The 9,890-nt window shown below is 30.6% G+C and overlaps 1 long non-coding RNA gene across 1 annotated transcript; it reads left to right on the top strand.

The window, feature by feature from the left end:
- The first annotated feature begins 4,188 nt into the window (after positions 1-4,188).
- On the top strand, positions 4,189-5,214 carry LOC137805860 (uncharacterized). The gene is made up of 2 exons (XR_011080259.1): positions 4,189-4,308; positions 4,460-5,214. It is a non-coding gene; the product is annotated as an uncharacterized lncRNA (long non-coding RNA).
- The last annotated feature ends 4,676 nt before the right edge of the window (positions 5,215-9,890 follow it).

Genomic DNA, 9,890 nt, shown 5'->3' on the forward strand with positions numbered 1-9,890 from the left:
TGTCTCCAAATCCAAGTGGATTGCTTGAAGACCTTATTGTTGGTTGTGTGTATGTGTCTTGTGTAGTTTGAATTTTCTAATCCACTCAAATTAATGATCCAAGGTTGTTTGATTCAAGTTCTTTTGAAAAATATATGTTTTCTAAAGAAAGTGAAAAATCAACCTGTTGAAATTTCGATTCAACGGGTTGAAATAAACTCTCTTTGTTGATCTCTCTATCCTTTCTCTCTTTTAAAACTGTTTTTGCTTTGTTTTTAACACTACTGGTATAAACAACCGATTGTTTCGCAAAAACAACCGGTTTATTTTATGCAATCACAATAAAAACAATTTTGAACTTGGCTGAACTAGTTTCTAATTGGTTGATTCCTCAATGTCTTTCAATCTACCTTCAATATTTGCGAAAATAGTTCATAAAAAATTCACCTCCCCTCTTGTTTAAAGCCTACATTTCTAACAGATGGGAATTTCCTTCATCGGGTTGGGTTAAAATCAACACTGATGGGGCTGCTCGGGAATATCTTAGTCTTGCTACTTATGGAGGTATTTTCTGTGGGAGTATGAGAGTGTTTATTGGTGGGTTCTCTGCGTTTCTTGACATTCAGATTGCTTTGGTTTCTGAGTTTTATGAAGTTATATATGCAATGGAGGAAGCTCAAAGGATGGGGCTTACTAGTATATGACTTGAATGTGATTCTGCATTGGTTTGTGTTGCATTTACTGCTAGGACTAATGTACTGTGGATGCTTCATCATTGATGACATACTTGTCTTAATTACTGTGGCAAAATCAGGTTTATGTTTACTCATATTTTTCGTGAAGGGGATGTGTGTGCTGATAACTTGGCTAATTTAGGATTTATTCATAAAGAATCATTTCATTGGTATAATAAGTTTCCTTCTAGTCTGTTTTTAGAATTCTTTATGAATAAATATAGTCTATCTATGCACCATTTTTGTTAACATATGAGTTTTAGTCTAGTCCCCCAATATTTTTTTTGTATTTTCTTTTATTTTTAATAATACTTTTTTTGCATGATGACAATTGATTGTTGTTACTTGAGGTGTTAGCATAACTGAGATGTCAAGTTGCATAGTGATGCCGAATAAGAAAGCTTATAAAAAAATATATCAACTAAATATATCTTTTATTTCTTCGTTCTTGGTAACCAAATCAACTCTCTGAATGAAGTTTTATTTTAATGTATAAGTATGTTTAATTGCTTTGATAGCTGCAAAAATACAGGATATTCTATCTTATATGATTATGAGGTAGTAATGAAAATCAAAATTTAAAATAATATATTAGTGTAGTAATAATATTTTGAGTTGTAATACATTTATAATTGTGATTTTAATATATATAACTTGAAGTCTATCATTATATACATAAAATAAATAAATTTTAATTATAGAAAAAGATAAATATTTTTTAAATTATTATTTTTGCACAGCAAGTCCTTAATGTTTAACTTAAAATTTAAAACATAAGTAATTTTATAAATGAATAAATATTAATAATGTAGATAACAATTATAGAACATGTCAAATAAAAAATATATATTCAAAAGTTCTTCATATCATGATGTTTAATTGCATATTAACACTTATGAATATAATTATTTTGAAAGAAAATATTATGTAACTAGAGACAAAATTTAAAACAAAATTGGACTATTTTTGTAACAAGATTGTAATATATTTATTATATAATTTTTTTAATATATACATATATTAATTATGGTGTTGTCTAAAATTTATCCTTACAAAATAAAATATTAAATAATTTATAATAAATAGTAAGAAATATATAATTATTTGTCTAAAATTATATTTAGACTCTAAATTTAAAAATTTAATTTTGATGATTTAAATAATTTTTTTTATAAGTAAATAAAATATGTTAATCACATAAAAAATATTTTAAAAAAAATCAATAAAATATTTATGGTGAAGTAAAATTTAAATTTTCTTACTTTATTTTATAAAAATAATTTTGATGTTTGTGTGTTGTAAGTAATATATTTTACTGGATAAATTAAAATTTAAATTTCACTTTCTAATTTTGTAAATTTTATTTATCTATTTTAAAATAATATTAAAAAAATTATAAAGTTAGATAACTGAAACTAAAAATATTACAGTAAAAAGATAAAACACTACAAAAAAAATCAGTATTATCTACGGATTTTTACCCACGGATCTGAGTCCGTAGGTAAATTCAGCATTACCTACGGATATTACCTACGAACAACATTACCTACGGACATTACCTACAGATTCTGAATCCGTAGGTAAATTCAGCATTACCTACGAACTATTACCCACGAATTTTGAATCGGTAGGTAAATTCAACATTACCTACCAACTATTACCTACGGATCTTATTACCTACCAACTTTTACCTACGGATCTCTATTACCTACCAACTATTACTCACAAATCTCTATTACCTACGAACTATCACCCACTGATCTCTATTACCTACCAACTATTATCATAATAATTATATACATAATATTAAAAACATTAATATAATATGAAAAATTATAAAAACATAATTCATATTCATAAATAATAATAACCATAACTAATTTATACCTATTATTAATATTAATATAATAATTTAAATAATATAAATAGTATTATATTAATAATATAAATAATATTAATATTAATAATATTTTATAATATTTTATAATATTAATATTAATAATATTTTATAATATATAATAATATTAATAATATTTAATAATATTAATAATATTTAATAATATTAATAATATTTAATAATATTAATAATATTTAATAATATTACTAATATTTAATAATATTAATAATATTAATTATATTTAATAATATTACTAATATTTAATAATATTTAATAATATTTAATAATATTAATAATATTTAATAATATTAATAATATTTAATAATATTTAATAATATTTAATAAAATTAATAATATTAATAATATTAATAATATTAATAATATTAATAATATTAATAATATTAATAATATTTAATAATATTAATAATTATTAATAATATTTAATAATATTAATAATTATTAATAATATTTAATAATATTAATAATTATTAATAATATTAATAATATTTAATAATATTAATAATTATTAATAATATTAATAATTATTAATAATATTAATAATATTTAATAATATTTAATAATATTTAATAATATAAATAATAATTAATAATATTTAATAATATTAATAATAATAATAATAATAATGATATTTAATATATGAAGAATTTTATTAATTTTTATTTTATTAATTATATTAATATTGATAATCATACTTATAAATATAATAATAATCACAACATGACAACAAAACTTGACTGGTGTAGTGGTTAAAGCTTCTATAGACATATCTCAAGGGGACTTGGCTTCGAGTCCCACCTGCTGCAGTTTAGTTCTAACATTAATTATAATTGCCATAACATATATAATAATTATCAATAATAATTGAAAATAAAAAAAAATTCAAATAATAATTAAAATTTTAAAAATAAAGTATATTAACATTACCTACGGACTGCAGTTGGTGGGTAATGCTGTTTTCGTTACCCAGACCTAATATCCGTAGGTAAATTACCGACGCCAACATTACATACGGATTTTTTTCCGTGGGTAATCCGTAGGTAATGTTGATTTACCTACGGATTTTGGCTGTTACCTACGGATTTTGTCCGTAGATAAATTGGATTTTTCTTGTAGTGAAAAATAAGTACCAATTTGATTTTAAATTATTTACTCATTCTATTAATTTTAAAAAAATTATTATATATATCATTTATTTACAAGTAGAGAGTGAACAAATTTGACACTTAATTATCATTTATCACTATATCAAATTTTTCAGTTTCCAATCAAATCAAACACATTATTTGTAAATAACAAATTGATTCTTTATAAATTTAAATATTAAAACGAATCTCGATAATTGAAACAGAATGAAGAGATGTGACTTTTTTTTCATTCATAACTTAATAAATTATCATTTAATATTATAAGAAAATTTCTAATTTTTAATAAAACCAAACATGTAAGAACGTTAAAAAAAAAAAATAAAAGAATGAAAAATAAAGGTGCAGAGAAGTTGTTTTGCCCCACACCACGGTTTTTTTTCCTTCTTCTTTCTTTTCTCTCTCTCTCCATATCCTCTTCTCTCCCTCTCTCTTATTTTTCTCTCCTAATCTTCATCTATTTTAGAATCTGATCATACCACGTTGTAGCAGAGGAGTTAAGGAACATTTCTACCCGATCAGATTTTCAAATAGAGTAAGTTCATTTTTACTCTAAATATCCTTTGTTCTCTATTTTTCCTTAGGATTTAGTCATCAATCTTTGTGGGGTCAGTTGAGAAGTTTAATCCTCTCAACTTATTCTATTATATACTGAATTTTTGTTCTATTTGGATAACTTGCATTAGGCCCGTAAATCTTGAAGTTTATCCAGACTGTGGGGAATAAAATTCTAAAAGTTGCTTGAAAAACAAGCAATTGAGGTAAGGGAAGCTAAATTTAATTTTTTATAGCACCCTAGGATAGAAGATCTGAATGCGGAAGGGACGTGGTCCCAATATTGAATTTCTCTTGCAGGGGTGTTATTTGTTTATATATTGTGTGTTTGTTTATATATTATTTAAACTTTATAAATATTATATTTTTATAATTTGAGAGTTAAATATTGTTTTTGACGTTGGAAAAGTTCTGGAATGATATGAATTTTTAAATGTTATGTGATTGAATGATATGTATTATATGCGAATGATGTAAATTGTATGGAAGTGATGTCATACATTTGGGATAATGTATGGACTGATGTTTGCTGTGTATTAAGTATTGATGCCTATGTGGTAACAGAGATCTCCGAGCTTCACTGATGATCTAAGTCACATAGACTAAGATATCAGGTGGTGAGAAGCTGATGGGGGAGTTCATGCACACCGTGACATATGAGATGCACGGCTTGGGTTGTATTGAACTTACCCTGATCCTTTCTGTTGGATTCGCTGGTAATCTTTGGATCAGGTGTTAGTCTCTGGTAGGACTTACTTAATACGGGTCTTCCGGAAGACGTTGTTTGTTGAATATCTTGGATGTGTAGATCCATGTGAGATCTATGTGATTGTTTTAATGTTGGGATTTGAAGAAGATTGTATAATTTGAGAAATTGATCATGTAACTTGGTTTTTCCCTTTTGATTTAATTGCGTATATTATAAAATTCTATTTTCACTAGCTTACCCTTGCTTTTCTTGCTGTGTTTGAACTGCGATGACTGTACTACGTACACGAGTAGATTATCTTACAGGTGTCTGAGAATCAGAAGAGTTTTAAGGCGTTGATTTTGAAACTTATATTGTAAATATTTTTATTTCTATATGTCCTAATCATGTATTAGGAATGTCTTGAAAAACTTTGTGCTTGTATAGAAATAAGTAGAATCTGTATTGTAATAGTTAGAGGTATTTTTCCGGGGTGTTACATTTAATGGTATCAGAGCGGTTCATCCTTAGGATAACCTGAGGGTAGTGGGTTTATTTTGTTTCTCTTGCGTGTAGATTTTTGTTTAAGTTTAGCCTTAAGACTTAGTTAAAAGTTTCTAATGAGATGTTTGACAAAGTTGTTTTCCTTGAAATCTTGTTTGTGTTCGAGTCAAGCTAATTGTTATGAATAAAGATGAAGTTATTAAGAATGAAAAGAATCTTGATAGAGTGGTGAGGGTGCACACTCATGACTAGATCAAGATTATTTTCTATCTTAATTCTAAGTAGCTAGAATACATTTTAGAGATAAGTCTTGATTGGTTTTGTATCTATTTTGTGTGATTATTTCTTTTAAGTTAATTTTGTCATAAAGATGTAGTTAGAAATTTTTAGTAATTTCTAACCCAATTCTTTACGTGCTTAGTAGATGGCACGTAGACCACCTACTCCTCCTCCACCGGTAGATATGCCCAACTTAGCTCGGGCAATAGAGATGATGGCAACAGCCTTGCAACAACAGAGTGCTACTATGGCATAACAGCACCAGGCCGCCCTTCATCAATTAGAAACTACTAGATTAGCAGCTGAAGCATCTCAGCTTCATCAACAACCCCATACCTTTAGTCTGGAGGATTTTCTAAGACATAATCCACCCAGATTTAATGGCAAGGTAAGTCCAGATGGAGCAGACCAGTGGGTGAGAGACATAGAAAAAATCTTTGAAGCTACTCAATGCCCTGAAGAGAGAAAGTTATCTTATGCCATCTATATGCTTATTGAAGAAGCTGAGTTCTTGTGGATAGGCATGAAGCAAATGATGGAAGACAGAGGAGAAGATGCCACTTGTGAGAACTTCAAAGTAAGATTCTTGGAGGAGTATTTTCCTGATAGTGTCAGGTATGCAAAAGAAATTGAATTCATGCAGCTGGAACAAGGAAATCTTTCAGTCACAGAATATGCTACTAGGTTCAAACACCTAGCTAGATTCTACACCCAGACCATGACTGAGGCTTGGAGATGTAGAAAATTTGAGTTTGGATTGAAGCAAGAACTTAAAGAAGTGGTGATTCCTATGTCCATTAGAGATTTCCCTGCCCTAGTGGAGAAAGCAAAAGTAGTGGAGAGTTTGAAAAGTAGTAGCAGACTTGCTAAGCCTCAAGTGGGAGGACCTTCTAAAAGCTTGCCTAAATATGAAGATAGAAAGAAACCTTATTTCAGACCTCAATCTTATAGCAGTGGAAGACCCAGTTCTCAATCACCACCTAGTTTCAGATGTTTTCGATGCGGTGGGCCACATGTTGTTAGATTTTGCCCTCATGCAGTGTCAAATGTGACATGTGATAGATGTCACAGGTATGGTCATGCAACAAAAGACTGTCGTGTCCAATTGGGAGCTCCAAATTCTAGCGGAGTGCAGCAAGTACAACAAAATAGTAATCAAAAACCCAAAGCTGCTGGCAGAGTTTTTGCTATTAGTGGAGCTGAAGCTTCACAGTCTGATAACCTTGTCAGAGGTATTTGTTCTATCCTTGGAACACAATTATCTGTATTGTTTGATTTTGGGGCAACCCATTCTTTTATATCTTTTGATTGTGCTAAGAAACTTAAGTTGCCAGTCCGAGAATTAGAATTTGAGTTGGTGGTATCTACACCAACAGAAGGTATTATAGTAACTTCTTCCATGTGTGCTGAGTGTCCAGTAATTATAGATGGGCAGAGATACAAGATCAACATGATTTGTATACCTCTAAAAGATTTGGAGGTTATCTTGGGAATGGATTGGTTGTCTGCTAATCATATCCTTATAGATTGTGGTCGGAAGAAGTTAATTTTCCCTAAATTAGAAGGAATGCAGGTTATCTCAGCTCATCAGTTTGAGAGAGAGATACGAGAAGGTGCAGAATGTTTTATGCTCTTGGCTTGTTCTATAGTTACTGATAAAGTACAAAAAGATATGTTTGTAGTTCAGGAGTTTATGGATGTATTTCCTGAAGAGATTCCTGGACTTCCACCTAAAAGAGAGATAGAGTTTGCAATAGACTTGATTCCCGGAGCAGGCCCCGTGTCAATTTCTCCATATCGGATGGCACCAGCGGACTTAGGTGAATTGAATAAACAACTAGAAGACTTATTGGAGAAGCAATTCATTCGACCTAGTGTTTCTCCATGGGGAGCTCCAGTGCTATTAGTGGAGAAGAAAGATGGTTCGTCACGTCTATGCATAGATTACAGACAATTAAACAAGTTAACAATAAAGAATAAATATCCTCTTCCTAGAATTGATGACTTGATGGATCAGTTGCATGGGGCAGTTGTCTTTTCTAAGATAGATCTGCGCTCAGGTTATCACCAAATTTCAGTGAAAGCGGAAGATGTTCAGAAGACTGCTTTTAGATCAAGGTATGGTCACTATGAATTTCTGGTTATGCCATTTGGGGTGACTAATGCTCCAGCTATTTTCATGGATTATATGAATCGAATATTCAGACCTTTTCTTGATAAGTTTGTGGTAGTGTTCATAGATGATATCTTGATCTATTCTCGTACAAGGGAAGAACATGCAGAACATCTTAGAACCGTCCTGAACATTTTGAGAGAAAAACAATTATATGCTAAACTTTCAAAATGTGACTTCTGGATGTTAGAAATACAATTTTTAGGACATGTCATCTCTGCACAGGGAATATCAATAGATCCTTCTAAAGTGGAGGTTGTACTTCAGTGGGAACGTCCTAAAACAGTTACAGAAATTAGAAGCTTTGTCGGGTTAGCAGGATATTACAGGAGATTTATAGAAGGCTTTTCTAAAATAGTGGCTCCTTTGACCCAATTGACAAGAAAGGATCATCCTTTCGCATGGACTGAACAATGTGAGAAAAGCTTTGAAGAGTTGAAAAGAAGGTTGACTAATGCTCCTGTATTGACAATCCCTGATACCAATCAGTCTTTTGAAGTTTTCTGTGATGCTTCCTATCAGGGACTGTGTTGTGTTTTGATGCAGAATAAGAAAGTTGTTGCCTATGCTTCTCGTCAGTTAAAGGTGCATGAAAGAAATTATCCAACTCATGATCTAGAATTGGCAGCAGTTGTCTTTGCTTTAAAAATATGGAGGCATTTTCTTTACGGAGTTAGTTTTAATGTGTTCAGTGATCATAAAAGCTTGAAGTATTTGTTTGATCAAAAGGAGTTAAATATGAGGCAGAGGAGATGGATTGAATTTTTAAAAGACTATGATTTCCAGCTAATATATCATCCTGGGAAGGCAAATGTTGTTGCAGATGCGTTGAGTCGTAAAAAGATACAAATGTCGTTGCTTATGATTAAAGAGCTAGCATTGATTGAAGATTTCAGGAGTATGAATTTGGAGGTTTCCATGTCTTCAAATTGCATTAGTTGTAATATGCTTGTTATAACTAATGAATTTCTGGAGAAGGTGAAGGAGAAGCAGTTGTGATGGAGATCAAGCCCAAGAGAACATGGAGGCCACTCATCAAGCTCAAGAAGAGGTGGAGGCACAAATGGAGGACGCCCATGGAGGTCAAAGTCCACCTCAAAGGATTACAAGAAGCATGTTCAAAGCCTTGGGAGCTAGAGGACATTTATTTTCTCTTTTTGTAGTGTCTTTAGTTGAAGGTGCTTAGAGGGAAACCTTAGAAACCTCTTTTGTTATAGCATCTTTTAGGTTTTAGTTAGGAGCTTTAGGGGGGTGTATTAGTAGATAGGTGTAGGAGTAGAATAGGGGGTGCCAAAAGTGAAGGAAAGGATCACACCTTCCTTGCTTTGCTTTTTAGCGCCGGTTCTAGCTTGTTTTGGAGGGAATTTTGATTTGTTTTAGCTTTCAATTTTCAGCACCTTAGGCTATAAATAGAGGTGCCTTCCTTGTAAATTTCAGATTTGAATTCATCTAAAGAAACTATACTCAAAATTGGAGTGAGCATTTGGAGAGCTTTTGAGCTTCTACTCTAGTCTTATCTTGAAGGACCATGGTTTCCTCAAGTGGCGGCTTCCACACTCATCTAGGAGCATCCATACTTCTAGTGGCGTGATCATCCAACCTATCTTCCATCTTCATGAGCATTCTCTTCTCCTTCCTGTCTTCTCTTTCAATTACTCTTGTTGTCTTGTGTTCTTGAGCATGTTTTGGTTCGGCTATTCCATTTTCCAGCACATGTGTTCTGTTTTTGTTTTCAATTCCTTTTATGTTCAGTTCTTATGTGTTCTTGCTTAATTTCTGCTCGGTCTTCTCTTTTTATAATTCCTTTGTTGATTCAATTTGACAATATTTGGTTCAACCAAATGAGTTTGGGATTTGGTACTTGTTATTGGTGAGTTCTTGACTTAGAACCATGATCCAACTTCTAAGAAAGTGCCTC

The sequence above is a fragment of the Phaseolus vulgaris genome, chromosome 3 (assembly GCF_000499845.2).
Source record: "Phaseolus vulgaris cultivar G19833 chromosome 3, P. vulgaris v2.0, whole genome shotgun sequence".
NCBI classification, from domain to species: Eukaryota; Viridiplantae; Streptophyta; class Magnoliopsida; order Fabales; family Fabaceae; genus Phaseolus; species Phaseolus vulgaris.